This window comes from Gorilla gorilla, chromosome 11, assembly GCF_029281585.2.
Source record: "Gorilla gorilla gorilla isolate KB3781 chromosome 11, NHGRI_mGorGor1-v2.1_pri, whole genome shotgun sequence".
In the NCBI taxonomy this organism is placed as follows: Eukaryota; Metazoa; Chordata; class Mammalia; order Primates; family Hominidae; genus Gorilla; species Gorilla gorilla.
Genome location: NC_073235.2, coordinates 90430001 through 90435494, shown reverse-complemented (window position 1 = coordinate 90435494; position 5494 = coordinate 90430001). Strand labels below are relative to the sequence as shown.

Below are 5494 nucleotides of genomic sequence, written 5' to 3'. Positions count from 1 at the left end.
CATCCAGGTTGTGAGAAGACAAGAGGAAAGGCCATTCACATTGATTGATTTGAAAGAAGTACGGAGGATCAGGGGTGAGCACTGATGAAACTGTCTACCTGTAGCAGCAGTACATGCAGCATGAAGTCTTAGATGACAGGCCCTCTGAATTGATGGCAGGAGAATTGGGCATTGGGTGGACAAATAGAGGGGAGAAAGCAGACCAGGATACTAAAAGCATTGAGAGCCACAGCAAAGCATTCCTGTATAAGAACAAAAGAATAGGCATAGGAACAAAAGAAACACTTCAGAAAAGCCATGTTGGCTTGGGCAAGCGGTGTTCAATATGAACTCAAGACCAAATATTCCGGCTTACCTAAAACTCAGTAGAAGAGAAGACTCCATAAAATATGATCTTAATTGAATTTACTAGTAGTCAAATGAGCAGTGGCATGGACTAAATGTTGTGATTTAGAGATAATATAAGGAGTTTAAGAAATGCTATACACCCCTCACATAGATCAGAGGAGATGTTTGTAAAGCATCTGGTTTGCTTTGATCATCCACATTTATTAGATTGATGTGTGCATACCTTATTCAGTTTGAAACTTTCTACTTTAGTGGTAAAATCAATTTCAGTATCTAAAAGTCACAAATTAATGCTAATTGTCACCATACCTGAGTGATCAAATCCTAAACTATTATTTTTCCCTGTCCTCAGAGAACAATCTACTGACCTTGGTTTTAAATCATTTGGCCTTGGAAGACATTATGATACCCTAGGATTTGGAATCTTGATAGCACAACTAGCATACTACAAGCAAAATCACAGCTGTTGTATTTGCTTCTGATGCCAGGGGTTACTTATCTTCAAGTATTGGAGAGCAAATGAAACAGATGGTCCAATATATCTCCAACTGAAACTTTTATAAGCAACTGCTAAATTTTGCTTATGGACATCTGAAACGAGAGAGCTGAGCTGAAGTTGAAAAACAGTTTTATTTCATTCTCAGCATTTAAACAGAAACCAAACTGTTTTACATGAAAACCTTTGAAAGATTTAGACTATGCTTATGTAACTCTCTGACAACTACCAGGTACAATTGTCCTTGTTTAAGAATATTATGACATATTACCACAACCAAATCAGTGAAAAATTAAAACCATGCCCATTTCCTGTAGCTAAAATAGACCCTGAAATGTCATACTTCACCACTGTTATTGCTGACCTTTTTATAGATGATATGGTTTGGCTTTGTGTCTCCACCAAAATCTCATCTTGTAGCTCCCATAATTCCTACTTGTTGTGGGAGGGACCTGGTTGGAGATGATGGAATCATGGCGTGGGTCTTTCCCGTGCTGTTCTCGTGATAGTGAATGGGTCTCACGAGATCTGACGGTTTTAAAAATAGGAGTTCCCCTACGCAGTCTCTCTTGGCCGGCCTCCCTTCCACTCACGTGGAACTGTGAGTTCTCCGTTAAACCTATTTCCTTTGTTAATGGCCCAGTCTCAGCTATGTCTTTATCAGCAGCATGAAAACAGACTAATACAATGTAGTTTTGTGATTACAAGTATGCAGTCTGTTTGAGGTCTGAGTGTCTTTCAGGAGCAGCTTCTGCCTGGAGTCTACAGTACACCTCAGTAACATTGTTGTGTCATACAGTCCTCAAATACTTAAAACATTGGATTCTTTGAAAAGAATATTATGAAAACAACACCCTAAAGTGTTACCAAAAGAGGAGGAGGTCTTTCAGTTAGAATCATCATTTGTTTACCAATTAATTGCAACAGATATTTTTTGAGTCCCCTGCGGTATGTCAGTCAATGGAATACAAACTTCTTTGTGTGTGTTTATGTGTGTGTGTGCATGTGTTGTGTGTGATTTTCGTAACTTTTAATGGTGGTTATATTTTGTTCCAATATGTGCCAATACTTAGTCTATCTATTAGTTCTTAACAGTTTATATTAAAATACAGTTATTATTATACAAATAAAGTACTAAATTGGACTAAGCAGGAATCTTGACAACATAAAAGATAAAATAAAACATACTATGGACATATTAATATCTCTGTACTTAGTTTTTTCATGATGATTCTGGTAGATATCTGTTGTTTCTGTCTGCTGCTTTTTGTTTATCATTCTACCTTAAGTACCTGTATAGCATTTCATCTTAAAATGAAGTAAAGCAAAAAGAATATATAACAGATATATTTCCTGGCCTGTTTTGAATCTTTGGAGTCTTAATGCTAAGTACATAAATCTTATTTTTCTAAGTTTTAGCAACAGATATTAATTTTTGTGTAAATTTTTGGTTGTAGCAGGAAAAAATAGATTTTGAAAGTCTGATCAGCATAACAAAGGGTAACCCTTCTTTGAAATTATTTCTCCACAATATGTGCTATGACACATGAATAAAATAGTTGAAACTGAAGTCAGAAACCAAAATAATAGAGTGGATTTTGTTACTTGTCTCAGAAAAATAACCTAAAGAAGTGAGTTGTTTTGGCTCAAACAAAATAGAATACAATGACTGTCATCCAGGGACTTTATAATATTATTATTTTGATAGGAATTAAGGGTGTTTCTTTGAATAAATTGAGCTAGTTTCTTTCTTGAGTTTCTCCTCTCTCACCTCTTGATATTGCAGACATTTAAAAAATGCAATGGAGCAATCTGTAAAGGAATGTAACAATAAACAAATGCCAGAATATTAATGGGCTATCAAACAACAGAAGCAGTGATTCTGGAATAAAAGCATTTATTTTGTCTAAGATGAAAAGTTGCTACAGGGAACTCTCTTGATCTATTGTTTTATACTGTTAAAGAAAGTACATTAATGAAATGTGTCAGGGTAAGATGGCAGTCTCAGCACATCAAATGATGCAGGCAAGAATATAGCAAAGTAATATCTATCAGCAGGTCAATAACTTAGAAAAGCTTGAAATGATTGAGAAATGTGCATGGAAGAAGGTAGTATTCTATAGCTATTCAAGGGAATATATCAAAGAAGTGTAAAAATATACATTAGAATGGGTCAGTTATTCTTAGATCAGAAGGAATGGGATAAAGAAATGATCTGAGAACAGAATATAGGAATTATGTGGCTTGGAAGTAGAGAGAGAAAAGACATGAGCATTTATCAATGACAAAATGATCACAATACCTTTGAGGTACTGGATTTGAGGGAAAAGATTCTTCCAAATAAGTGATCACTCTGATTAGGACTGAACAAAATGACTGATTTCACTGCTCAGTCCTCAGACTGCCAACCTTTCTACACCCCTGCTCTAAGCGTGTGTGTGTGTGTGTGTGTGTGTAGTATCACAGAAGTCTGTCCCCTTTAAGTTGCTGCTTGGATCAAGTGTGGGTGTATAATAGAGGCAAAAGCAATTTATAGCCAGGCCAGTAGCCTTTAGATATTCTGGTGTCACAGCCCTGTCAAACAGCAACAGTAGGAACAAAATGAAAAAAAAAATGCAGAAAACAAAAGACATTTGACAGAAAGGTATAAAGATGGACTCAATTTGGTAATGGGACATAAGATTAATAGGAAGAAGACATATAGAAAGAAGCCAAATGGTAGAGGCTATGACTAAGCAAAAGGCGTAGGAAAGGAAAAGTCACAAGGTAGAGAGGAAATTATAGAGAAATTCTAATATTTGGGAGTGCAGGAATAATGCAATCGAGACAGCCAGGGAGGCTGCCTTTATTGAGGTATCCACTTACTGGACTTCCTGTAAAGTCAATAATGCATCCTTCAGGCTACTTGAACACTATGTGTCTTCTCTTTGAGCCCTAACACCATTGTTTCTAATTCCCTTACTTTCTCTTGCATCTTTTAAAATAACCTGTATCATCCACAGTAACCTTTGCCACCTGACAAAGCCTAACAAATGTGGAAAATGTGGTCACGTTCTGTAATAGAGGAAACTTTATGAAAGAAAATGAGTCTGCTTATGATAAAGAAAGGGATAAGAAAAGAAAGAATTTATCTTAAATAACCAATTGTTACATAAGGATAATGATAGTAGACTTGAAATCATTAAGGGCGATTTTTATTTTGCTGGTCAGTAGTACTAGTGATTATAATAATGATAATAAAAATAAAGATTTTTATATATTGGTGACTTACAATCTTCTGAAAATTGTGCTGCCTTCTAATTGATCTTGTCTTTCATTTTCAAGCTCTCAAAATTTTAGGAGGTAAAAGTTCCTTATAATTTCTATATGAGTTATAGGTTGGTAACTTCTCAAATTCAGAGAGGAAGTGGCTTTTGTGAGAATTGAACTTGCCTATATCATACAATACATGTTGCTTTATACCTTATTTGATCTACATGTGAACATGCTTCTCTGATTAGTGGTAATCCTGACAGATTAAATACAAAGACTGGATTCTGATTGATACAAACCTGAAGGTGTGGTACATTCTCAACGACTTTGCATTGATGATCCCTGCATTAATATGTGCTTTTAAAATGATAGGAATGTTTAGAAAAAATAAAAAAGTTTTTGCAAAGGTCATTTTTTCCATTAAATGTGTTATAATTGGCATGTTCATTTTATAGTTATTCAGTTCTTAGGGTTTAAAAACTAATAAAGGTGACATGATATATATATAAACTCTAATCATCTATATCAAATTAAATGTTCCATGAGTTTTCTAATTATTTTTGTAGATTTGAGCATATAAGGCACACAAATTATTGGGTAAATTAATCCATAGCCTATATGTTTGTTTATCAAGATGTAAGGAGTAACAATCAGTTATAAGGAATTAAGGATGCTACGTAAAATGAAAAATTCATAAGTGTTATTATGATATTATTATGGATTCCAGATTTTTAAGGTCATTTTTTTTTGGAGACATAGGCTTGCTCTGTTGCCCAGGATGGAGGGCAGCAGTGCAGTCTTGGTTCATTGAAGACTTGAACTCCCAGGCTTAAGCAATCCTCCCACCTCAGCCTCCTGAGTAGCTTGGACTGCAGGTGTACATCACCGTGCATGGCTAATTTTTAAATTTTTATAGAGAGTTTGTTGCCTAGACTTGTCTTCAACTCCTGGGCTCAAGCTATCCTGCTGTCTCAGCCTCCCAAAGTGCAGGGATTACAGGCATGGGCTACCATGTCTAGCCTATATTTAAGATCTTTTAAAACTCTTGCTGAGGGAGGGATATAAGAGCTCAAATACAAATTAATGACAGCCTTCTGTTTCTGGTAGTACAGTGGACTAAGCACACTAAACAAACCTCATAATAAAGATAAAACTGAAAGATTGGACATAAAAAGGAATATATAGTTTTATTTTTATATTTATTTCATATTATGTATACATATATATGTGTGTGTGTATATATATATATATATGATACATGATTGAAATGGCAGGAAGATAAACAGTTCACAGAGGTCAAACAAAAAATACGCATGTAGGTCAGGCATGGTGGCTCATGCTTGTAATCCCAGCACTTTGGGAGGTTGAGGGGGGCAGATCCCTTGAGGTCAGGAGTTT

At 35.4% G+C, this 5494-nt stretch overlaps 1 long non-coding RNA gene across 2 annotated transcripts in view; it reads left to right on the top strand.

The window, feature by feature from the left end:
* Window positions 1-1336: 1336 nt before the first annotated feature.
* Window positions 1337-5494, top strand: part of LOC129532143 (uncharacterized) — a 217690-nt gene continuing 213532 nt past the window's right edge. For both annotated transcript variants that reach the window (XR_010129648.1, XR_010129649.1), the window contains exon 1: window positions 1337-1445. This is a non-coding gene — a long non-coding RNA (uncharacterized lncRNA). The remainder of the gene's footprint in view (window positions 1446-5494) is intronic.